The sequence below is a fragment of the Otolemur garnettii genome, unplaced genomic scaffold (assembly GCF_000181295.1).
Source record: "Otolemur garnettii isolate 467f Iridium unplaced genomic scaffold, OtoGar3 scaffold00115, whole genome shotgun sequence".
Lineage (NCBI taxonomy): Eukaryota > Metazoa > Chordata > Mammalia > Primates > Galagidae > Otolemur > Otolemur garnettii.
In genome coordinates this window covers 3,736,976-3,764,472 of record NW_003852510.1, presented here as the reverse complement: position 1 = coordinate 3,764,472, position 27,497 = coordinate 3,736,976, and the positions used below count along the sequence as shown (strand labels likewise).

Genomic DNA, 27,497 nt, shown 5'->3' with positions numbered 1-27,497 from the left:
ATCTGACCGTAGTACTGCAAGTCCTCTAGCCAGAGTAATTAGGCAAAAAAGAAATAGATAGTATCCAAGTACTTTTGGATAGAAGTGAAATTCTTTGGTAATGACATAATCTCACATATAGAAAACCCTAACCATTACCTAAAAAAACTGTTAAAACTGATAAATGAATTCAGTAAAGTTTCAGGATACAATATCAATCAGTAGCATTTCTATACACTAAAGGCAAACTATGTGAAAATAAAATTAAGAAAACAATTTATAATAGAATGAAAAATAAAGTACTTATGAGTAAATTTGATCAAGGAAGTGAAAGATCCATATAGTAAAAATTATAAAATATTGATGAAAGAAAAGAAATGAAAAATGGGTAGTGCCTGTGGCTCAAAGGAGTAGGGCGCCAGCCCTATATGCCAGAGGTGGCGGGTTCAAACCCAGCCCCTGCCAAAAACTGCAAAAAAAAAAAAAATAATAATAATGAAAGATGACACAAATATATGAAAAGATAGCCTGTGTTCATAGATTATAAAAATGGATATTGTGGAAAATGTGTGTATTGCCAAAGCAATCTGCAAATTCATTGCAGTCCCTATCAAAATTCCAATTTTATTTTCCACAGGAATAGAAAAACATAATCCTGTATTTTTATGGAAACACAAAAGACTCCAAATAGCCAAATCAATCCTTGAGCAAAAAGAATATAGCTAGAGGCATCACACTGCCTAAAGTCAAAATACTTTATAAAGCAATTGTAATCAAACCAGCTTAGTACTGGCTTTAAAAACAGATAGTTTGACCAACAGAAGAGGTTAGACAGCCCAGAAATAAACCCAAACATTTATGATCATTTGATTTTCAACAGAAGTGCTAAGATCACACAATGATAAAAGCATATTCTTGTCTGTATAAATTGTGCTGAGAAAACTGGACATCCTTGTTTTTTTTTAAAGAAACAAGAGTTCACTATGTTTCCCAGGCTGTAGTGCAATGGTGGTATAAGAGCTCACTTAGACTTGAAGTGTCATCTGATCCTTTCGGCTGAGCTTCCCAAGTGTTGAGGACTACAGGTGTGCATTACTGCACTCTTCTAAAATTTGACTCTTATCTCACACCATATACAAAAGTTAACTCAAAATGGATTACTTAACCGTAAGACCTGAAACTATAAAACTATCTGTAAATTATGCTTTTATAACTGTGAATGTCCCACTAAGTAACACTGTAATTTGAACTTACAAAATGTGGTGTGCATCCTATTCATTATTTTTTCATTAACTCATGGGGATCTGTAGAAGAATGTTTTAAATATCCAAATTTACGTGGCTTTCTTATCACATTTTTACTTCAAATTTAGGAATAAAGTGTTCAGAGAACTTGGTGTCTATCATTCTGATTTGCTAAAATTTGTGTAGTTTTACTTTATATCCCCACCATCTAATATTAATGCCTTGTACCTACTCATTTAATAAATACCTATTTAATGAATTAACTGAACTCTGTAAGAATGAGTCACATAAGGGTGTTTTTTGTTTTTTGTTTTTAATTTTTATTTGTTTTGAGACAGAGTCTCATTCTGTTGCCCTGGGTAGAGTGCTATAATGTCATAGCTCACAGCAACCTTAAATTCTTGGGCTCAACTGATCCTCTTGCCTCAGCTTCCTAAGTAGCTGGGACTATAGGTGCCTGCCACAACAGCCAGCTAGGTTTTCTCTTTTTAGTAGAGACAGGGTCTCACTCTTGCTTAGGTGAGTCTTGAACTCTTAAGCTAAGGCAGTCCATTGGCCTCAGCCTTCCAGAGTGCTAGGATGACAGGCATGAGCCACTACACCTGACAGTGTCATCTTTTTTATTTGAAATCTTGTTCAAGAGCGTCATTGCCAATCTTAGTTACACTAGAATGTTTTTTCCTTCTGCCATCCTCACTTTATAGTAACAGGCAAGTAGATATGTATTTTAGGTAACATCCAGAATGTTGGATTTAATGTACTATAAAGTCAGAAGTATATCATTAGATTTTAGCAGCTATCTTTGACCCAGAGGAATTAGTCCAATTTATATATCTCTCAGATATGCCCAATATATATATCATTTATTAAAGCTACAGTATTGAATTTTATACTTAAAATGTGTTTCATGACTGGTTAGAACGTTTCAAGTCACAGATGAGTAAGCACCATAGCACACACCTCTCTGCCTGAGAGCCATAGCTGAGATAGCCAGTTTATCCTTGAATGGCCATGTTGTTATCACAAGCATTTCTCAGGAATCAAATTAGGTCACATCATATAAATGGCCCATCTTTCCTTGAACATCTTATTTATTTCTTTTTAAAAATTCAGATTAATAATATGAAGGTACAAATGATTAGGTTACATTGTTGGTGTTTTTCTAAGGTATAAAGTTCAAGTTGTAGTTGAGGCAGTTTGGCCCTTCATCCAAGGGGTGTGCAATAGATTTCCATATATACATATATCTTACTTTCTTTGGATTTTTGCATTGTTCTATTTTTACAGCCTTAAAGTGCATATCAGGCTCCATAATGTCCATCATAGCTTTCCTTAATTCCAGAAGGAGCGAGGCAAATTACTAAGGTTTTAGTTGTCATCTCTGTACCATATAATCAGGTAAATTTACTTTGTTCAGTAACTGAGAACTTCATGTAAAGGAGGGTTTAATATTAATAATGTGGTACATGGATTTTCCTTGTTGGGTTGTAGTAAATATATAGAGAGAATAGATAGCTACAATTAATGTATTCAGGCCTGTCAATAGAATGGATAATTTTGATAATGAGAATAAGTAGTTCTCCAGTGAGGTTAATAGAGGGTAGTAAATCCAGGTTGGTAAGGCTGGCTAGTAATTGTAGCAGATAGCTCAAGGAAAGGAGAAGCGAGAGCTAAGCTCAGAGCACTCTGTAATTATAAGAAACACCTGTAACATCTCGGTAATGTAAACACCTTGGTGATAAGGGTATGGGGAAGAGATTCGGTTCTCCTTAACATAAGAGCTCGCGGGAACAGAACATCAGTGATTGGCAGTCTCTACACCTGTGGTGCAAGTAGCCACAGGATTGTCTAAAGAAGCTGTAGGAGAAGGCAGTCGGGAGCGTGCATGCTATTCTTTCATGGACTCATTCTGACTCTTTTCGCTTCTCCTGCTTACAGGGCTTTTGCCCGGTGTCCTCTCTAAGAAGACTTCTAAGATTCACTCTCTTATTAAGACTGTTTCTCTCTCTCTCCCTTCTGCTAAGGCAAATAGCCCTCAGGCACCTAAGTCCTGGACAATAGATAAGCCCGGGGCGGAGAATAATCATCAGAATGTTACTGAAGTAATGTTTGTAAACGTCTTGCTAGCAGTACAATTGTGCTATGAATGTATTCTTAGTTTGAGTTTGTGAGGCAGAAAAGTATGGATGATATAAGGCCATGGGCAATTATTAAAGCAGTTGCTCCTATAACGCTTCATGGGGGTTGAATAAGGATTGCTACGTTAACAACAGCTATATGGTTTACTGATCGATAAGCAATTAGTGATTTTAGATCTATTTATTGTAAGCAGATAGAGTTAGTTATAATTATACCTCATGGGATAGGACAAGGAAGGGATATGCTATGAAGTTTGTTAATGGGCTGAGAATGGTGGTAATTTGTATTATACCATAGCCACCTAGTTTTAGGAGGACTGCTGCTAGTACTATTGATCCAGCAGTTGGGCTTCTACATGGCCATTGGTGAGTCATAAGTGTATACTGTAAAGGGGTATTTTGTCTATAAAACCTCTGATGCATGCTATTCATAGGAGATGGTTAGATCAGGAGTTTGATAGGTTTTGGGTATAATAAATAAAGCAGTATTGAAAAGTTTAATGAGCCTATAAAATTTTGGATATGGATTAGGGTTACAAGTAAGGGTAAAGATCCTATTAATTAGTGTATTGAATAAGACATATAGTCCAGTGTTTAGTTGTTCTGTTTCATTACTTTATTGGGGAATAATAAAGTTGGGATAAGTGTGGCTTCAAATTGGATATAAAGTAAAATTAGTTTGGCTGCAAAGAATGTTATAATTAGGAATATTTGTAATGAAATCAATATAAAGATGTAGAGTTTTTTTCGTGTGTCTCTTTGGAAAGATGTTGACTTGCTAAAATTATAAGGGGAAGAAGTCATATTGTGAAGATTAAAAGTGGTATTAACGGGGTCAGAAGAGAAGGTTATGAAGAACTTTAGGTTATTATATAAGTTGCAATAGAAGAAAAAGGCTAATTGCAAGGCTATGGGTGGTTGTGTTAATTCATAGCTTAGGGTTACATGAGTATCAAGTTATAGGAAAGAGTGTAATTGTTGAGATAATAATTTTTAACATTGAAGGGGATTTGATTATGGGTATAATCTATACTGTAAGTATTACAAAGAGTACTAGGCCTACGGCACCCTCATAGATAGTGAATACTGGTAGAATTACAGGTATTATGGAAGCTAATGTGAAGTGCAAATTTAAAATTGTAGGAGTCCTTAGTATAAATATGGGTAATATTATGCCTTCTGAACATAGTAGGGAAGATATAAGGTGGGAATCAGTAAATTAATTCCCCTAGTAAGGCTAATATGATGAAAATTAGTATGATATTTGTGGAGATTGAAGATATTATGGTAATTATGAGTGACCATAATAGTTTAATGAGTCAATCATTTGTTTTGCTTAAACTAATTACCATATTTTTGCCGTTCTAAGCCCTGTTGGAGTCATTCACAAGCAAGGCCTAAGGCTAGGATAGGATTATAAGTGCTGTAGTGAGCATTATTAGTTTTAACATGTTTGTTTGGAAAGACCAAAGGAGGGGAAGTAGGAGAGTGATTTCTAGATCAAATAGGAGAAATGTAATGGCTACTAGAAAGAATTTTATAGAGATAGGTAGGCAGGCAGAGCCTATGAGGTCAAAGCTGCATTCATAAGCACTGTATTTATCTGTGTAAATATTTAACTGTGGGAGTTAGAATGTGACTAGTATAAGTACGGAGGCAAGGATAATGTCAGTTGTCAGTGTAGCTGCAAGATTAATTGTTCTTTTTCAGATTACACTAAAGCTTTGAACCTGAAATGGTAATCAGATGTGAAGTGAAATTTTTGTTGATGGAGAAGACATACGCTAAGGAGAGTTGACCCAGTAATGACATGTAGTCTGTGGAAGCCTGTGCCTATGAAGAATATTGAGCCATAGATGCCATCTGAAATGGTGAATGAGGTTTCAAAATATTTGAAGGCTTATAAGAGTGAAGTACAGGCCTAGGGCAATAATAATAGAGCCTGAAGTATGTTTTCAGTTTCTTCCTATAAAACTGATGTGCTCAGGTAATGGATACTTCTGAAGCTAGGAGTACTGCTATGTTTAGGTGAGGAACTTCCAGTGGGTTACGGGGGTTAATGCCTGTTGGAATCAGCAACCTCCTAGTTCAGGGGTATGGATGAGGCTTGAATGGCAAAAGGGTCAGAAAAACTCTGTAAAGAAAAAAAAAAAATCTGAAATAATAAATAGGACTGTCCTGTATTGGAGACTCTTGTACTACTGGTGTATGGTGGCCCTAAAATGTGCCTTCTTATACAATATCTCATTACCATTCGTATATTGTTAAAAGGTTAGTTAGGAGGTTGAGGTAAAGGATAGTAGAGTTGAAGTGAAACCATGTGATTAAGCCAGATGTTATGAGCAGAGGGAGAGATAGGGATCTTGTAGGGGGCCAAGGGCTTGGGTTTACTATGTGGTATGCATAGGTTTAGTGGGTCATTGTGTGTTACCATATAAGTATAGGCTGACTAATATTGTGAAGATGTATGCGTGAATAAAGGCCAGAGCAAGTTCAAAGGCTATAAGTAAAATTAATATAATAAATGTAATTGAGGCTAGATAGTTGTGCTAATGTGTTTCTCCAATAAGGTGCTTGAGTAGGTCTCCAGCTATGATATTAGCTGTCAATCATATGGCTAAAACTACACGCTGAATGAACAGGCTAATGTTTTCAATAATTATTAGTATTGGGATTAAAAGGAAAGGTGTTCTTGGTGGTAGGAAATGGGCTAGTGATGCTTTCATTTTTGTGAAAAAAATCCTCTTATTACTATGATAGGAAAGCTATTCCAAGGTTTATTGATAGTTGTGTGTTAACAGGCCTAGGAGGTTAGTTGAGCTAATAAATAATAGTAAGTGAAATTCATACTAATGATCAGATTTGTCCTTTGTATTGTGTATAGTTATTAATTGTTTGAGTACTAGCTGAATTAATCATTGTTGTAGACAAATTAATCCGTTGCTAATCAGTCAAGCAGGTGATGAAAATAGAATATTTATTAGGGAATATAATAATGACAACAATAGGTTTGTTGCTCTTGTAGGGTTAATAAAAGAGGTGAATAAATTTTCCTTCATTTTTTTCTCAGGGGTTATGTTGCTTTTGGACTTTTAGAGCTTTTGGGGAAGAATTGAAAGGGCAGGTAAATTTTGAAATTTTTAGTTGGAATAGGATAAATAGGGTTAAGTTTATTGAAAAAATGGTAATACTTCATGTTGATGTGTCTAGTTGGGGCATGCACGGTAGAGAGGTTAAAACTTTCTTTCAGAAGTTTATTTAAAAGGTTAATGCTTATTAACTTGACAGTGAATTTAAAGCACTGGCAGGAGTCACTCTTCAAAATATTTTAAGGGGAATAGTTCAAGTACGATGGGTATGAAACCATGGATTTAATCAGAGATTTCTGAGCATTGGCCATACTATACTCCTGGGAGGAAAGATATGACAATTGCTTGGTTTAAGCATCCTGGAATGGGGTCAGTTTTAAGGCCTAGTGAAGGTACTGTTCATGAGTAAAGGACATCTTTAGAAGGAATAAGTATTTGGATTGATATTTCTGTGGGTAATACTACTTGGTTATCTACTTCAAGTAATTGAAGTTCTCCTGGCTTTAGGTCTGTGTTTGAACTAGATATGAGTTGAAGGATAGATTCTTGTAATCTGTATATCTGTAGCTTCAGTATCATTGATGGCCCATTGTTTTATTGGCAGGGAGGGGCTGCTGATTTCACCTGTTACACATAAGATGCAAAGTGATGGGAGGGTGGTAAGAATGAGAATAATGTCAGGGAGAATAGCTCACACTGTTTCTACTTCTTGGGTATCTGTGGTGCTTGTTTGTGTTAATTTAGTTGATAATATAAGGGAAATGATACAGAGAACTAGGGAGCTAATTTAAAGATGATTAAGTGTTGTTGTGAAAGTATAAGAGTTCTTTACAATGGAGGAGGCAGCATCTTGAAACCCTAGTTGCAGTGGGTATGCCATAAAGATATATAGGATTTTAACCTGTAAGTTAACTTTGACCAAGTTTATGTAATGGTTTTACTAATATCTTACATGAAGAAAGTCATAGTGGTTATGGGGTTGGCTTGAAACTAACTTTAGGGGATTTGATTCCTTCCTTTCTTGGTCTATGCTTTTATGTATGTAGATTCTTCAAATGTATGGTAGGGTGGGGAGCTGAGTTCTACTGTTAAGACCTCTCATTTTGAAGTGAAGGCTTCTCAGACCATAAAAATTATTATTAATATATCTGCTGTTGCAGAGGTGAATTATCCAATTGATGAAATGGTGTTTCACATTTTTTCTGTGTCAGGGTAGTCAGAGTAATGGCAGGGTATTCTTGATAGTCCTAGGAAATGTTGTGGAAAGAAAGTTAGGTTGACTCTCTTGTAAATATGATTGTAAAGTGAATTTTGGCTCATTTGATCTAATGTATAGCCAGAAAACAATGGAAATTAGTGAACAAATCCTCCTATGACAGCAAATACTGCTCCTATAGATAAGACGTAGTGGAAATATGCAACTACCTAACATATGTGTTGTGTAGAACAATACCTAGTGAGAAGTTAGATAAAACGATTTCTGTTAAGCCTTCTCCTGTGAATAGGAAAATAAAGCCTAGGTCTCATAATATGGCAGGGGATCATCTGATACTGCCTCTGATCAGGGTAGCTGAATACTTTGACTCCTGTAGGAATAGCAGTAATCATTGTACCTGATGTAAAGTATGTTTGGGCCTTAATGCTTTTTGCCACTGTAAATATATGGTGAGTTCAGACAGTGAAGCCTAGGAAGCTGATGAATATTATAGCTCATCTACCTATATAGGCGAATGGTTCCTTTTTACCGGAGTAATATGACACAATATGAGAAATTATGCCTCATCCTGGGAGAATAAGAATGTATACATTCTGAGTGACCAAAGAATCAAAATAGGTGTTGATAGAGGATAGCATCTCCACCTCTTGCAAGGTCGAAGAAAGTTGTATTAAGATTTTGATTGGTTAAGAGCATAGTAATTCCTGCTGCTAGGACAGAGAGAGAAAGTAAAAGTAGGATAGCTGTAATTATTATAGATCAGACAAATAAAGGGGTTTAATATTGTGATATGCTGGTGGTTTTATGTTAATAGTAGTTGTGATGAAGTTGATGGCACCCAAAATTGAGGGTACAACTGCTAAATGAAATGAGAAAATGTTTAAGGTCTACTGAGATTCCTCCTGCATGTGCAAAGTTGCCTGCTAGAGGGGGATAGACTGTTCATCTTGTACCAGCTCCTGCTTCTACTATGGATGAGGTAAGGAGGAGGAAAGAGGGAGGTAAGAAATCAGAAGCTTATGTTGTTTATATAGGAAATGGTATGTCAGAGGCTTCAATTATTAATGGAACCAATCAGTTTCAGAAGCTACCAATTATAATGGGTATGATGATAAGGAAAATCATAATGAACACATGGGCTGTAACAATAATGTTATAGATCTGGTAATCACTTTATAGGATTTGTGGTTGACCTAATTATGCTTGAATTAGGAGGCTAACAGCAGTTTCTACTATTCCTGCTCAGGCACCAAATAATAGGTATAAAGTTCCAATGTCTTTGTGATTTGTTGAGTATAGTCAATGGTTGATAAACATTAAGTAGAGGTAAAATGGCTAAGGAAGCATTAGACTCTACATCTAAAGATAGGGGTTAAGTCCCTTTTTTACCAAGTCCTAAAGTGAAATTTCATATTGAATTGCAGATTCAGAGAAGTAGCTTCAATTCTGCTAGGGCATCTTCTCTTGTCTTTTTTACCCTCGTTGACAGGAGAAGTGCATTGAAACCAATTGTTTAGGGTGTTTAGCTGTTACCTAACTTTTTGTGGGGTTGGAACCCACAGTCTAGTAAGGACTTAGCTTAATTAAAGTAATTGTTTTGCATTCAGTTGATGAAGTAGTAGTCTTGCAGTCCTTAGATCTCAGAGACTAAGTATAATTTACTTTCTTAGGGCTTTGAAGGCCCTTGGTCTATATAACCTAAGCCTCTAGAGTAGAAAGTATAGGTGAGAGTGGAAGAGAGAAAGAGACAGAGAGAGATGATAGTGTAATTAGTAGGGGGTAAAAGTATAATGGGTTTTATAGTTTTGAACTGGCATACAATTTTGGTGTCTGTGGTGGTTGGGAATATGATTAGGGAAGAGGAGTAGTGAGGATTGCGGAAACAAGTGCTGGTGTTTTGTTTCATAGGTAAGTTAGAGATAGTGTAGTAATGTTGGTCTGCAAAATAAGTATTAGGAATATTGTGGGGGTAAGGATAAGGTCAATTAAGAGATTAAAGATAGTTGCGGGTGGGTTAAATATGACAATAGCAGTTATTGAGCATATACAGGTGATGGATGAGAATGCTAAAATTTTAGTAATTGTGTTTGGTTTACTCCGCTTCAGCTTCCAACAGGGATTGATAGGAAAGTTAGTGGAAGGATGATGTTGGGATTTATTAGTTGTTGCTTTGAAATAGCATGGAGATTGGGGCTAGTTTTCATCATGTTAGGAGAATTGAGCCTGATGTTAGCATTACTCCTTGTGTTACTTCGGGTACTCAGAAGTAGAATGGAAGTATGCCTACTTTTATAGTTGGTGCCAGTGAGATTATTAGAGAAGGAATCGAAGGAGGATGGAAGATGGCCGACTAGAGGCAGCTCTCACCAGAGGCTCCTGTCCACAGGGAAAGATACTGGACAAACGTGGACTTAGTGAGGCTAAAGGTGGGGAGGTGAGTTTAGAAAGAAGATAAACAAGTGCACATCATTTCTGCTGAGGCAAGCTGCAAGTGCAAGAAAGAGGATCCACGAAAACAAATTCCAGGTACAAAGCCCATTACTAAGAGGATGAGAGACCCCCTGCCCCAAGCAGGAGGCTTGCTGGGCTCTCTGCAAGAGAGCAGGGAACAAAAGACCTCTCATTTTATCCCACAAGAGAGAGCTACTAAAAACTGGGCCTCCTTCTCCACAGAAGTCCAACTTGTGAGGCCAGGTATAATCCTTCCCGGCACAAAATTGAACAAATATTTTCCTTGCAATTCTGAACTCCCAGTCCACCCTTCCCCCTAGCGCCCCCCAACCCCCACCCCAAACTGGCTATCTGAAGGTCTGCCCACTGCTGAGCCCAGAGTGTTTGGCAATTCCCTGAGAGGCCTGGGCATTGTGCCGGCCATTGGGTAGCAGCATGGAAACAGTGAATTATGTGGAAGTAGCATGATGCAGGAGAGGGGGATGCACTGGCAACTTTGTTGCGTGGGTGAAGGCACAGCTCTGTGCTGACTTTGGAGGATAAACTTCCAGCCCCTGGGGTTTGCCACAACAGTGTGTGGTATGGGAGAGGTGCTGACACCCCTGCTCTGACTTTTGTGGGTGCACTTTCCTGACTCTGTTGCTCACCAGAGGAGACCAGGCACCAGCCCCTCGGGTTTGCAGGCAACAGTGCACACTGGGAGTGGAGACACTGGCAACCTATTGTGACTTCCGCAGGCTCACTTTCCTGGTTCCCAGAGGGGACCAGACATCAACCCCTTGGGTTTGCCAGTGATGGTACACAGCAGGAGTAGAAACAATGGTGTCCTTATTCTGACTTTGGCAGTCACACTTTCCTGACTCCCAAGGAAGACTAGGCTGTAGCCCTGGGGTTTGCGGTCAGTGGTGTGTGGTGGGGGCTGAGGCTCTGACCCCCCTGTTCTGACTTTGGTGGGTGCACTTTCCTGACTCCATTGCTCACCCGAGGGGACCAGGCTCCAGCCCCTTGGGTCTGCAGATGGACTGCCTGTGGATTCCTACCCTCAGCCTCTGGGGTTCCTTTGAACTCTCCCTGTTGAGCAGTGATTATAATGTCCAGGATACTATTATTAGAACTCTTGACCTGGGCTGTCCACCCAGGGACCCTCTGAGATTGAACCATGGTTGTTTTGTAGTGGAGAGGGACTGAATCTCCTCCTCCAGCTGTCTGTGGTGGAGGGCAGGGCTTTGTAGTTACATGTATCTCTCCCCAGCTGAGATTTCAGCCGAATACCATGACTCATTAGAATTAGGTAGAGGCTGGCTGACTTCAAGACAGAGCAAGCAAGTGCTCTCTCACCAAGCAGACTCTCCTCAGAGTCTAGCTGCAACTCTGAAAGAGACCTTTGTAAGGCTGTAGGGGAAAAGCCACAATCACAAGCCCTAGCTCTTTGGTAGAGGGCTAGTTATGGCCACTTCCTGGGGCCTTCAATCCAGTCTCACTCTACCAATTTTAATTGTCAAATTGCAGAAAATACTCGGGGGCAGGGGGACCTGCAGAAGAATATGGCAACATGAATAATCACAGTAGATCAACACCCCCAAGGAATGACAAAAGAGAGATACATCAGAAGATCAGAAATAGAATTCAGAATATGGATGGCAAATAGATGAATAGAATGGAGGAAAAGATGGAATTAGAAATCCAAAGAGTAGTTCAAAAGTTGTCTTCAGAAATTGATGAATTCAAAGACAGAATCATTAGGGATACAGACATAATGAGAAGAGACCGAGCAGAGCTCAAGGAAGTGAAAAAGTCATTTGAAGAGCTCCAGAATACAGCAGAGTTCCTTAGTAATAGAGGTGAGTAGGCAGAAGAAAGGATCTCTGAAATTGAAGACAAGGATTTTGAATGATCCCAAGCATTCAAAGAGGCAGAAAAATGGTAAGCAAGAACTGAACATTTCCTGAGGAGTTGTGGGATCATTCCAAAAGATCTAACATCCAACTTATAGGGATTCCTAAAGGAGAAGAAGATGGTCCTAAAGGCACAGGTGCTCTACTCCAAAATATTATGGAGGAGAATTTCCCAGACATTGTAAGAGATACAAAAATTCAGATAGTAGATAGTTCCAGAAGCCCAGTATGACCCAATCCAACTAAGCATCTCCTATACACATTGTAATCAACTTTGCAAAAATTAACATGAAGGAGAAAATCCTGTAAGCAGCCATGTAAGAAAAACATTACCTACAAAGGGAGAAATATTAGAATGACTACAGATCTTTCAGCTAAAACTTTTCAAGCCAGAAGAGGATGGTCATCAACCTTCAGTCTTTCAAAACAAAACAACTTTCAGCCCAGGATCCTGTATCCAGCTAAACTGAGTTTCATTTGTGATGGAGAAATACTCAGACCCATTTTCCATAATGACCAGCACAATGGTCTACCACCAAAGTAAACCCCAGAATTTATCAAATAAAACCTAACTTCCACAATGGTGAAAATATTAAAAATATCCACTGTACATGTGAAAAACATGACGCCCAAAACACTACCATGCCTATCAATTCTCTCAACTAATTTGAGTGGCTTATATTGTCCTCTAAAGAGGCACAGGTTGGCTGACTGGATACAATAACTCAACCCAGATATCTGTTGCCTATAAGTGACAAAGATAAAGAAAGGATAAGGATAGACACTACATATTTGTCAAGGGAAACACTCAATATGAAGAGATTTCAATAATTAACATTTATGCACCTGATTGCTCCTCAATTTATAAAGCAAACCCTAATAGATATGAATAATTTGATATCTTCCTGCACCATAATAGTTGGAGATTTTAACACTTCTTTGTCAGCTCAGCACCATAGCACAGCAGTTATGGCTCCAGCCACATACTCCAAGGGTGGCGGGTTCTAACCAGCCCAGGCAGGCTAAACAACAATGACAACTGAAAAAAAAAAAGCAGCTAGGCATTGTGGTGGGCACCTAGTCCCAGCTACTTGAGAGGCGGAGGCAAGAGAATTGCTTAAGCCTAAGAGTTTGATGTTGCTGTGAGCTGTGACACCATGGCACTCTACCAAGGGCAACATAGACACTGTCTCAAAAAAAAAAAAAAAAAAAAAGCACCCTGTTGTCAGTTCTGGATTGATCCTTTGGGAAGAAGCTAAACAAAGAAATAGTGGTGTTAAACTTTACCCTAGAACAAATGGACTAAACATACATTTATAGAACATTTCATCCTAATAAAACTGAAAGCACATTCTTCTCATCAGCCCACATATCATCCTTCAAAATTGATCATTTCTCAGGACACAACTCTAATGTCAACAAATTTCAAAAGATTGAAATTATTTCCTGTATCTTCTTGGATCATCATGGAATAAAAGTTGAACTCAAACAAAGTCATGGAAATTAAATAACCTTAGGCTGAATGATACCTGAGTCAAAGATGAAATTAAGAAATCATCAGGTTTTTGTAACAAAATGATAATGAAGACACAAATTATCAAGACCTGTGGAATACTGCAAAGGCAGTCCTAAGAGGGAAATTTATAGCATTAGAAGCCTTCATCAAGAAAACAGAAAGAATGTCAACAACCTAATGGGTCATCTCAAGCAACTGGAAAAGGAAGATCAATCCAATCCCAGACCCAGCAGAAGAAAAGAAATAACCAGAATTAAATGGTTAGAAGTTAGAGCAGAATTAAATGATATTGAAAACAAAAGAATCATTCAGATGATCAACAAAACAAAAAGTTAGTTCTTTGAAAAGATTAATAAAATTGATAAACCTTTGGCTATCAGAACAAGAAATAGAAAAGCAAAATCTCTAATAATGACAATCAGAAATGATAACGGGAAAATAACAGCAGATACCACAGAAATCCAAAAACTCCTCAATGATTACTACAAAAAACAAAGACCATATGATTCTATCAATTGATGTAGAAAAAGCTTTTGATAATATCCAGCATTCTTCTTAAACAGATAGAGGTCATCTATAGCAAACCCACAGCCAGTATCATATTGAATGGAGTAAAAGTAAGAGCATTTCCACTCAGATCTAAAACTAGACAAGAATGCCCATTGTCACCACCGCTATTCACCATAGTACTAGAAGTCCTAGCCACTGCAATAAAGGCAAGAGAAAGAGATCAAGGGTATTCTAATGATGACAGAAGAGATCAAACTCTCACTCTTCATGGATGTCATGATCTTATACCTGGAAAACCCCAGGGAGTCAATTACAAAGCTCTTAGAAGTGATCAAGGAATATAGCAGTATCTCAGGATACAAAATCAGTACTTACAGATCAGCAGCTTTTATATGTAATAATAGTCAAGCTGAAAATATAGTCAAGGACTTCATTCCTTTTCTAGTAGTGCCAAAGAAGATGAAATACCTGGGAATTTATCTAACAAAGGATATGAAAGATCTCTATAAAGAGAATTATGAATCCCTGAGAAAAGAAATAGCAGAACATCTTAACAAATGGAAAAATATACCATGCTCGTGGTTGGGAAGAATTGACATTATTAAAATATCCATACTCCCCCAAGCGATGTACAAATTTAATGCAATTGCTATCAAAGCACTAATGTCATACTTTAAATAACTGGAAAAAATAGTACTTCATTTTATGCAGAATTATTAAAAAAAACCTCAGATAGCCAATACATTACTTACAAATAAAAACAAATCTGGAGGCTTCACGTTACCCGACTTCGGTTTATACTGCATATCTATCGTGATCAAAACAGCTTAGTACTGGCACAGAAATAGAGTTATAGATATATGGAATAGAATAGAGAATCTAAAGATGAACCCAGCCACTTAATTGTCATTTGATCTTTGATAAGCTTAACAAAAACATGAATTGGTGGAAAGATTCCCTATTTAACAAATGGTGCTGGGAGAACTGGCTAGTGACCTGTAGAAGACTGAAACTGAACTCACATCTTTTAGCACTTACATAAATTGATTCTCATTGGATAAGAGATTTAATCTTAAGACATGAAACTAAAAATACTAGAAGAGAGTGCAGGGAAACCACTTGAAGATACTGGCCTGGAAAAAATTTTATGAGGAGGAGCCCCCTGGCAATTGAAGCAACACCAAAAGTATATTCTTGTGATCTGATCAAGCTAAAAAGCTTCTGCACAACTAAGGGCATTGCAAGTAAAGCAAACAGCCTTTGGAATGGGAGAAGATTTTTGCGGGTTATGATTCCCATAAAGGTCTAATAACTAGAATCTACCAAGAACTCAATAATAACAGACAACTCCATTTCCTTGTGAGCAAGGGACTTGAACAGAAATTTTTCTGAATATGATAGGCGAATGGGCAACAAACACATGAAAAAATGCTCAACATCTAATCATCAGAGAAATGCAAATCAAAACCACTTTGAGATATTACCTTACTCCAGTTAAGATTAGCCTCCATCACAAAATCCCAAAACTGCAGATGTTGGTGTGGATGTAGAGACTGCTGGTAGGATTGTAAACTAAACATCCTTTATGGAAAGAAGTATGGAGAATTCTCAAAGTACTAAAAGTTGACCTACTATTTGATCCTGCAATTCCATTACTAGATATCTAGCCAGGTAATCAAAAATCATTTTACAACAAAGGTATTTGCACGAGAATGTTCATTGTGGCCTAGTTTGTAATTGCCAAGTCATGGAAGCAGCCAAATGTCCATAAACTCGTGAATGGATTAACAAATTGTGATATATGTATTCTATGGAATATTATGTAGCCATAAAAAGGACAGAGACTTTATATCTTTTATGTTTACATGAATGGAGGTAATAAAAATTAAATTAAAAAGTAAGATTATGAGAGAAGATACTTGGTTACAGATTTTTGATACTGTTCATTGTCCTGAATATTTTATTCTTTTAATTGAATTTCATTTTTTATTAAATCATAACTGTATACATTTATGGGGTACAGTGTGATTTGATATATAATGTGGAATGCTTAAATCAAACTGATTAACATAACCATCACTTTTCTTATTTTTTGTGGTACGACATTTATAATTTATCTTTAGTTGTTTTGGAATGTACCCTTGCATTGTGCACCTTTGGCAATATCCCACCAATGCCCTTCTTGCCCTCTTCCCTCCCTCTTCCTCCTCTTCTCTCCTCCCCTTCCCTCTCCTCCCATCTCATTGCTTGTATGAGAAAATATCTGGTAGCAACTTCTGTGAATCAAGGCTTCTTGCCTTTTTGATCAGAATAGTAATATTGGCTAATATATGAATTTTTAATCCCATTCAGATTAATAGTCAGTGGGAGCTAATTATCATGAATATAGTGCCCAGTAAGAGGGTTAAGATAACTAAAAAAAATAGGGGGGTTAATTAATACAAGAAGAGTATAAACCAACATTTTAGGGGGATAGACCGAATAGCTTATTTAGTTGACCTTACTTTAATAGGATGTGGTGTATTAAGTAGCATGAACAATATGAATTCTTAGGGGTAGGTTTAATTCCTGTAATTCCAGAAATAGAGGATTTTCACATCTATTACTTTATGAAAGTAATTCTTTTATCAGACATATTTCTATATTTGTGCGGGGATGCTGGCTAAGAAAATAGGAAGTGAGATGTATCATATACATAGGGCTAGTGTTAGGGGTAGAAAGTTTTTCCATAAGAGGTATGTGAGCTGATCATATTGAAATTGTGGGTAAGATGCTTGTACTTAAAAATATCATGGTTAATAGTAAAGTTTAGGTTATGAAGCTAGTTGAGAAGATTTCTTTATATATGTATATATATACACACACACACACACATATGCACGCACGCACACACATGCGCCTGCAAACACACATAGTGGCCATAAAGTTCATGTGCAGTTTTAAATGGCACACTATTTTAAATTACACATGAACTTTATGGCCACCCTATATTATGTAATGCACTTAGGTTGTTAAGACATTTGTTATAATAATATTAGTGTATCTGGTCATAAAGAAGAGAGCATAAGGGCCTATGGTATAGTCTATGCTAAAGCCTGAAACTAGTTCTGATTGCTACTGTTAGATCAAATGGGGCTCAATGTATTTCTGCTCGTGTTGAGATATCATATCATTGTTAGGGGTCAGGATAGGAGAGTTAGTCATCAGCTGAGAATAGAGCTGATAAAGTGAATGAAACACTATTAATAGAATAGATAACAGAATAATTGCTAGAGTAACCTTATGAAGTGGTTCGTATTACTGCTCATAGTGCTGTAGTTAGTGCATATGTTGAGTTGGATGCTCATCCTGATCATAGAAGTGAATATACATCTAGGTTTGATGTGGCTAGGATAAATAGGAATCCTTTGTTTACATTTACTAGGGGGTGAGGCACAAGGGGGTTCACATAATAAGGGCGAGGGATAAGGCTAAAGTTGGTGCAGTTGTAGATAGGAGTGTTGAAGATGTTAGGAACTGTAAGGGTTCTTTAATGAATACTTATATTACATTACCAAAGGGTTGGAAGAGTCCATGGGGCCCTATAATGTTGGGTCCTTTATGGAGTTGTATGTAGCCTAAGATTTTTCAATCTGTAAGTATCAGAAAAGCTATAGCTAAAATACTAGGAACAACAAGTAAGAAGAGGTTGGTTAAAACATGTGTTAAGAAGAGGAGTTGAACCTCTGATTTGTAAATTTTAAGTTTTATACAATTACCAGGCTCTACCATCTTAACCAACCCTGTTCTTGGGCAGGGCAGTGGGAAAATGTATTAGATTAAGATGATTTCATCTATTAGGTTGAGAACATTTTTCAAGAGTTGGCTCTATTTCTCTTGTCCTCAGACCTTGATTTCTCTGGTGTGAGCTCAGATAACATAGACTTTAATCATTGAACAAACAAACCATTAATAGTGGTTGCACCATTGGGATGTCCTGATCTAACATCGAGGTTGTAAACCATGTTGTTGATATGAACTCTAAAGCAGGATTGTGCTGTTATCCCTAGGGTAACTTGATCTATTGATCAAATATTTGGGGTCAGTGAGGTATGGTTATAGATTTACTGTGACTGGTTAGGTCTAAGTAGATAACATTTTGGAGATTATATTATATTCTGAGGTCACCCCAACCACAGTTGTTAATCTGATAGTTTGAGTATTATTTCCCTTGATTTTAGGATAAGTTTTGAGTAACTTAGATTTTAAATTTAAGCTCCATAGGGTCTTCTCGTTTTGCTATATTTTCACTTCTTGAAGAGGTCAATTTCACTGATCGGAAGTTATAGACAGTTAAACCCTCATGTGGTGATTCATTCAAATCCTTCATTAAAGAACAAGTGATTATGTTACCTTTGCACAGTCAGGATACAGTGGCCATTGAATGTGTATCCCTGGGCAGCCTGTTGATGCTGGAGGTCATGTTTTATTAGGTGAACAGACAGGTTTTATTTTTGCCACATTCCTTTTACTTATTTTAATCTTTTCCTTGGCACACACTTGTGTTGTGTTAACACAGATTTTTGAGATAATAGTTAACATAAATAGTCTTGTTTGTTGGATAACTATCAGTGGGCATCCTGTCTGATGTAGACTTGTGCAGGAAGAATGTTATTCTTGTTACTTATCTTAACATTATTGCTTCTATTAGTTGATAGATCAGTCCAGTGTGGTTAATAGGAGTTAGGTCTTCAGGTTTGAGATAAAGGAAAAATGTTTAGTGTTGAGGTTGAATGCTATCTTAATTGATGGCTGCTTTTAGGCCAACTATGATAATAAAAGTTGCCTTAGTTAAGTAGTTAACTATGCTATAAATAGATGTGCTGTTATTCAGGAATTGTTGCATTTATATAGCAGAGACAAAGTAGACTTAGCATAATTCTTAGGGGCCCTGTGATTTTCAGAATGGAAAATATGCATTGCACACAATTCAATGTGATGTCACCAGCTGCATTAACTTCTAACAATAGAATTAGCCTATTCTTTGATGCTCTAAAGCCAGGCATTGACTTCTGTGTAGCTGTGAAACTCCTATATGGCATCTTCCAATAGATGCTGTTTCATCTATGATGAAAATCTATTGTTAAGGATAGCCAATCTTATCAGTTCTCTTTGCAAGATCTTCTAGATAACGTGCTGCAGCTTCTTTATCAGTACTTGTTACTGCACCTTGCACTTTTTTGTTTATAGAGATGCCTTCTTTCCTTAAACCTCATGAACCAATCTTTGCTGGTTTCCAACTTTCCTTTTGCCATATCCTAACCTCTCTCACCCTTTGTAGAATTGAAGTCATTTAGGACTTGCTCTGGTATTAGGCTTTGGCTTACTGAAATGTTGTGGCTGGTTTGATCTTTTATTCAGACCACTAAAATTTTCTCCATATTAGCAATAAAACATTTTCACTTTATTTCACAAAAGTGCATGTCCACTTCTAATATTCTTCAAGACCTTTTCCTTTGCATTCACACTTCGCTTACTGACAGTAAGAGTAGGCTGTCTGGCTTTTGACATGCCCTCTACCCTAATCTTAATCATTTCTCACTTCTGATTTAAAATGAGACACATGTGACTCTTCCTTTCACTCAAACATTTAGACACCATTTAGGGTTATTCATTAGCCTGAAATTAATATTGTTGTGTCTTAGGGAATAGGGAAGCCTGAGAAAATAAGAGACAGGGAAATGGTCTGTTGAACAGTTGGAACACATATACACCATTTATCACTGAAGTTCGCTGTCTTGTGGCAGCAGTTCATGGTGCCCCAAAACAATTACAGGAGTAATATCAAAGGTTAATGATCACTGATCATTGTAGCAGATACAGTAATAATGAAAAGTTTAAAATACTGTTGAGAATTACTAACATGTGAGACAGACTTTGAAGTGAGTGTATACTCTTGGAAAAATAGCACCCTTAGACTTATCTACCAAATGGTTGCCACAACCTTTAATTATAAAAAACACAGTATCTGCAAAGCACAAGAGAACAAAGCACAATAAAATGAGATATACCTGTAATAGATAAGAAAGAACTGAGACTAGTGGCAAGGAAAACACCACATTAGTCTAAGTAAGGAATCCCTAAAGTAAAGCAGCAGCAATGGTAAAATAGACAAGAGAGATTCATTTAAGTGATAATTACGAGGTAGAATTGATAGCATCGAAGCCTGATACACCCAAAGAAAATACCTACCAACATGTGTTTAAATTAAAATAATTAAAATTTGTATTAGTTTCTATAACAGACCTCATATTTCAACCACTCCCTTCAGAGCATTTTACCATATAATTTTTTAGGATCCTCCTATTGTGGGTTGAGTGGACTTCTTTTAGACTTTGAGTTTAACCACTTGCTTTCACCAGTGGGATAAGTATATCTGCTTGCTGTCTTGCACATTTACTATACCACATGAATATGTGGCAGCTTATTGGTCTCAAGAGAAGGATGAGAGACATCTGTAAGAGAGTTACCCCCAGCTCTGGGTCAGATTCTGTTAGCCAGGTACTCCTGAGTGAACCCAGTTGAGCCTAACCTGGAGCAGCCATTCTTCAGCCAGTCTACAGATACGAGAAATAATAAATTATGGTTCTTTAGGGCTCTGAGTTTTAGGGTGGCAGGAATAGCTGTATATTTTGCTGTAAAAATATTTTAAGACAAGTTCTGTTCTGTGATCTTATGAAATTAATTGATATAAAAACAAAGGTGTATATTTACTGGTCTAATAGGAAAATTATTTGCATTGTTGGTTTTAATTATTAAACTAAGTAGAAGCAAGCACACAGCTGGAAAGGAACAAATAAAACTGATCCTAAGTTTTAGAAATAGTTTTGAACTATACTTTATATACAATAAAATTAACGTTTTAAGTATACACTTCCATGATGTTTAGTATAGATACAGATTTGTGCCATTGCTACCACAAACTGATTTGGAACGTTTCCATCTTCCCAAAAGAAATCTTTGTTCTTATTACCAGTCACTTCCCTTTTCCTCTCTCCCCCAGCTTTATGCTAGGTAATCACAAATCTACTCCTATTACTATAAATGTGCCTATTCTGGACTTTTCATACAAATAGAATTGTATAACGTGGGGTTTTCATGTCTAACTTCTTAAATTTTGCATGCTTTTGAGGTACTTTTGTGTTGTGTTGAAGCATGTTTTAGTACTTAAGTTACTTTTTATTTCCATTGTTTAAATATAGCACAGTTTATCCATTTGTAAGTTAATGGACATTTGGGTTGTTTGCACTTTGGGGTTATTGTAAGTAATACTTCTATAAATGTTCATTTACATGTGTTTGTATGGGTGTTATGTTTTCATTTCTCTTAGGTAAATATTTAGGATTAGAATTGCTGGATCATGTGGTAACTCTTATGTTTAGCTTTTTTTTTTTTTTTTTTTTTGAGACAGAGTCTCACTTTCTCACCTTTGGTAGAGTGCTGTGGCATCACAGCACACAGCAACCTCCAATTCTTGGGCTTAAGTGACTCTCTTGCCTCAGCCCCCCAAGTAGCTGGGACTACAGGTGCCCACCACTATGCCTGGCTAGTGGTTGCAGTTTGGCCGGGGCTGCGTTCGAACCCGCCACCCTCAGTATTTGGGGCCATCGCCCTACCCACTGAGCCACAGGCGCCGCCCTAACATTTTGCTTTCTAAAGTGACTGTATCCTTTTATAGTTCTCACAGAAATTATGCTAGAAAACTAATAATAATTTAATTGGAGACTTCAGTGTTTTGATACAGAATGATAATTGTATGTAAAAGATAGTAAACAGAAAGTTGTGGGTTTTAAAACATATATTCAGAAAAAATGTAGCACCCTTTGTAATCACAGTTTTATATTTGTAATTCATATCTTTATGACACCTTAATTTCATTTTGTTTTCTTTTGACTTATAGTAATTTTCTTACTCTAATTTTATATATCTATATTTTGTGGCTGGTTTGACATATATAGAGTAAAGCACTTAAAGAAAATTCACGGAAAAAATATTTATATGTATTTATGGATGGATGAATTACAGCCATGGTTTCATAATTAGAGTAAACCTTATTTTCTCCAGTTGGAAATTAGAACAGATTTTGTTGAGAACTACGAATTAGGTCTTAGATTTAAAATCAAATCATTTTTCCTTCTAGCTCACTCTTTGCCACGTTGCCAGCGCCCTGCCAGGCTAGTCAGTCTTTCTCCATGCACCTACTCTCTCTGTGTCCTAATTACTGCTTCCTTCCCTTGCCTCTAGTCCTAGGTGTTATGGCTTACCATTCTTGCTACTTTTATGGTTCATGTTCTATCCCATGGTGATTTCTCCATGCCTAGCCCATCTTCATTAAGGTGAGTTTGAATGTGTCATCTCTTTCATACCATTATCTTAACTAAAACCTTTAAGATTATCTCATGATGGCATAATGTTCCTTCAGTAATTTTTAGTAAATTCCCTTGTCTAACTTATGCAATTTGTTTGTTACTCAACATATAATAGAATGAGATGATCATGAACACTCTAAATATGTTTGGGATAGTATATGGTTAGTGCCCTTCACTGTGGAACTTCTCTGTTAAGTAAGGCATACAATGCAGTGTTAACAAGCCTGAAAAACTTTGCTAAATGTACTTCTTTTTGTATTGAATAGTCTGTGTAATTTATACAACAGGTGAAGAAATGTGTGAGGTAGGCCTTTTAAAGTATAGCCAAATCTTATCAAGATTTTAAAAAGTAATACAAATAATACAATAATATAATCTATTTATTTTCTATTAATAATCTATAAAATTATTAAAGAATTAAATTTTATTTTCTGCAGTACTTTTGTTGTGCGAAACTCACTTTGTATTATTGTATCCACACAGAAATTGCACCAATTTATTTCCTCCATCCTAAAAAATTTTAATTGTCTTTAACCTTTGAGGGCTTTTTTTATTTAAAAATGTTGTCATTATATCTCAGGTACAGCAGTAGAAATGTGAACTTTACTGAAAATCAATTACACAGCCTAACTGGGTGTTTTTATATTTGTTTTTCTTGTACTTTAGTGGAAATCTTTAAAATACATTAATAGTGATTATTTAGCCTTATTTAGACAGCATTTTAACCTATAATGCTGTATGATGAAATCCTTCATCCAAATAATTCATTCGTCAGTAGAGCATAAATAGATAGAAGAAGGTGTTTGGTAATTTTGTAGTCTGTCTGCTTTTTTAAAAATTAAGATATCTAATCATTGTTTATCTCTGATAAACATACAAGCATACAAAATAATGCTATTAGTTAGTGACTTCAGTATCTAAGGATATGAAGTTACAAAGGTATAGATTATCTTTTATAGAGGTACAAGGGATAATTATGCCAACAAATACTTATTAAAAGTCAATGGAACTGTGTGCAGTGACTCAATGCCTGTAATCCTAGCACTTTGGGAGACTAAGGCTGGTGGATTGCTTGAGCTCAGGAGTTCCAGACTAGCCTGAGGCAAGAGGAGATACTCTCTGTACTAAAAAAAAAAAAAAAATAGAAAAACTAGCCAGATGTTGTGGCAGACACCTGCAGTCCCAGCTACTGGGGAGGCTGAGGCAAGAGGAACACTTGAGCCCAAGAATTTGCGTTATGATATAAAATATATTTCTTATTTTTCATGTTATCATGCTTGAAAGGAAAGATACTAATTTAAATGGAGTGTGCTGGTAGTCTCTAAACAGATAAAAGGGAAAGGATAGTTAAAAAGGGAGTCTCTTAGTGTGGTACCAAAAATACATGTTTTTGTGCTGGTAAATTAGCAAGAGTAGTTCAGTCCATGCCAGAACTTAACTTAGGTTCTGACTTTCAAGAGCTTCTGTCTACCAGTTTATCACAGTTAATAGTTAATTAATATTTGTATACTTGTCTGCTTAATGTCTCTTTGCCTTTATTATACATTGTGTGAAGGGAAGAATTATCTTATTTTCTCCTTCATTTCAAACCCAGCATATTGTCTTGCACATAGTAGTAATTGTTCAAAAAAGTATTTGTTGACTATACAGGGTGGCCATAAAGTTCATGTGCAATTTTAAATTCATGAATTTGAATATTTAACTTACAAATTAACTTTAAAAGTATTGAAAACTAAAACTTATAGATTTATTATACATATAAGAAATATAAATATTCATTGCATGTGTACTTATCAGTATTTAATAATCATCAGCTTTAGTGCTTTTTAAAATTTACAATGTGCTTTAACACATTTTTATTTTTGTTGTTCTCAGTAATCCTGTTAGGTTGATGATGATTAATAGTCGATCCTCCTTATTTTCTGTTTTGCATCCAAACAAGTGGATGTGGTAGAGGTAGGAGGTTGGGCAACTGTGCTTCCCATGCATGAATGTGGAAGGCCTACTGTACTATGCCAGTTTAAATAAAGCATTTGAGCATTGGGAGCATTCATGGAGTTTGGTATCCATGGGGGGTCCTGGAACCATCCCCTGTGGATATGAAGGGTCAAATGTATTTCTCTTTTATAAGCAAGTAGTGTGGAATTTAGATATATTATTTGCTCCAAGGACTCATAGGTTTTTAAGTGACAGATCCTACCTAGACTTGAACCATTTTTTTTTTACTGTCTTTTGAATGGCAACATTAACTTCATATGATATATGTAGTTATTCATTAATTAAGGAATGGTTGCAAAATTAAGGTATGCATAATTATCACTAAACTTTACAACTAAATGAATACTTTGGGTTATTTTACATGTGCTGAGAACAGTAGTCTTTTTTGATAGCAAGAATTTTGTAAGCGTAAGTTGTTTATTTAAGTCTGAATCACACAAAGGAAAATATGAAAGCCATATTTCTAAACTAATTCTGCAAGGCAGGAATAGCAGTCTCTGACAAGTAATTGAAATAGCACATAGTGTCTTTAAATTACCTAAATTAGTTGTTTTTTTGCAGGCCCTGTAAATACTTAAGTCAAGCTAATTAATTTTTCTGTTATTTAAGACTAATGCAGTTAGTATTAATGAGTGAAAGGCGATAGAAACCAAGTAGAGCAAGATATTTTAGTTGAGAGTGGGTATGAAAGGAGTAGAGGTGGAGAATCCAGGAAAGCCATGGAGATATGAAAAAAAAACAAAACAGTAGGTATATTTTATTTGAACTAAAACTGGTAGAATCTTCAAGAACCAGAGATATTCATTATATAAGATCCTCTTTTTTGAAAGCATATGTAAACCTTATCTTAATTACTAACAAAAATATATACAATATACTGTACACAAAAGGAAGCTATAGATACACACAAATATATGTGGCAGATATATTTGCAAATGCTTTCAACTGGTATGACAAGATAGGGAGGAAAGTTTCTACTATGCTTTCCTAACTTTGGAAATTTTTTTACCTTGTGAATATATTATTCTGGAAAGCAAATTAAATGAAAAATAATTATTCCTTAATAGCAAGTTAATTTTTATGTGTGGTGGGAGAAACCTGTAGTTATTGTATTTTTTACCATTGTATAATGACCATCTCTGTCTTTCTTTGCCATTGTTGATTTAAAGTCAATTTTATCCAATACTAGAATGACAATACCTGCTTTCTTTTGGTTTCTATTTGTGAAAAAATATATATATATTTTTTACATCCTTTCACTTTGAGCCTTTTTGCAACCTTATTGTTTAGCTGTGTCTCTTGGAGTCAGCAGGTACTTGGGCTGGGTTTTCTCATCCATTTAGGCAGCCTATATTTTTTGACTGTTACATTCATGCCATTATCATTAATAAATAGAATGTAAACAGCATGTGTAATGCTGTTCTATTAATCATAAGAGTACTTTGTTGCTTTGTTTTTGTGTTGTGAGTCTCTATGAGTTACGAGCTTTAGCTCTTTGGGGTGATTTGACATTGGTGGGTATCTTTTGTGCTGATTTGTATACAATGGAGTTCTGAGTATTTCCATGAGAAATTCTTTATATCTTATACTGGAGTGCAGTGGCACAGTCGTACTTCACTGTAGTCTCCAATTCCTGGGCTCAAGCCTTCTACCTTAGCCTCCTAAGTAACTAGGATAAGAAGTTCATTCCATCACACCTGACTAATTATATTAAAAAAAAAAATTTTTTTTTTAAACAAATGGTGCTGAGCTAACCGGCTGGTGACTTGTAGAAGACTGAAACCGGACCCACACCTTTCACCATTAACTAAGATAGACTCTCACTGGATTAAAGATTTAAACTTAAGACATGAAACTATAAAAATACTAGAAGAAAGTGTAGGGAAAACACTTGAAGAAATCGGCTTGGGCAAAAACTTTATGAGGAGGACTCCTTGGGCAATTCAAGCAACATTAAAAATACACTTTTGGGACCTGATCAAACTAAAAAACTTCTGCACAACCAAGAACACAGTAAATAAAGTAGGTAGACAGCCCTCAGAATGGGAGAAGATATTTGCTGGTTATTCCTCCGGCAAAGGTTTAATAACCAGAATCCATAGAGAACTTAAACATATTAGCAAGAAAAAACAAGTGATCCCATCTCAGAGTGGGCAAGGGACTTGAATAGAAATTTATCTAAAGAAGATAGGCACATTGCCTACAGATATATGAAAAATGTTCACCATCCTTAATCATCAGAGAAATGCAAATTAAAACTACTTTGAGATATCACCTAAGTCCAGTGAGATTAGCCCATATCACAAAATCCCAAAACCAGAGATGTTGGTGTAAATGTGGAGAAAAGGGAACACTTACACTGCTGGTGGGAATGCAAATTAATTCGTTCCTTTTGGAGAGACATCTGGAGAACACTGAGAGAACTAAAAATAGATCTGCCATTTGATCCTGCAATTCCTTTATTAGGTATATACCCAGAAGACCAAAAATCGTATTACAACAAAGATATTTGTATCAGAATGTTTATTGCGGCCCAATTCATAATTGCTAGGTCATGGAAGAAGCCCAAGTGCCCATCGACCCACAAATGAATCAATAAATTGTGGTATATGTACACCGTGGAATATTATGCAGCCCTAAAGAAAGATGGAGACTGCCTCCTTCATGTTCACATGGATGGAGCTGGAAAATGTTCTTCTTAGCAAACAAAGTATCAGAAGAATGGAAGAAAAAGTATCCAATGTACACAGCCCTATTTTGAAACTAATTTATAGCTTTCATAGGAATGTTATAACCTAATTACAGCCTTAGATATGTGAAGGGGGTTGGGAGAGGGGAGGGGAGGGGTGGGAGGTGGATGGGGGAGGGGGGGTGATTGGTGGGGTCCCTTCTATGGTTTAGCAGAGTATATGGAAAAGCAGAGTATAAACGTCTTAACTCAATAACTAAGAAAATGACATGAAGGCCACTTTAACCAGTTTGATGACAGTATTTCAAAATTATGTGAAAATACCACACTGTACCCTGTGATTGCATTAATGTACACAGCTATA

General features: G+C 36.4%; 1 protein-coding gene and 1 long non-coding RNA gene across 5 annotated transcripts in view; both read left to right on the top strand.

Moving 5' to 3' along the window:
• GPHN (gephyrin) overlaps positions 1 to 27,497 on the top strand; it is a 642,655-nt gene that overhangs the window by 211,371 nt on the left and 403,787 nt on the right. The window lies entirely within an intron of this gene.
• Positions 17,356 to 27,497, top strand: part of LOC111727633 — a 14,259-nt gene continuing 4,117 nt past the window's right edge. The window contains exon 1 of the long non-coding RNA XR_002775134.1: positions 17,356 to 17,414. This is a non-coding gene — a long non-coding RNA (uncharacterized LOC111727633). The remainder of the gene's footprint in view (positions 17,415 to 27,497) is intronic.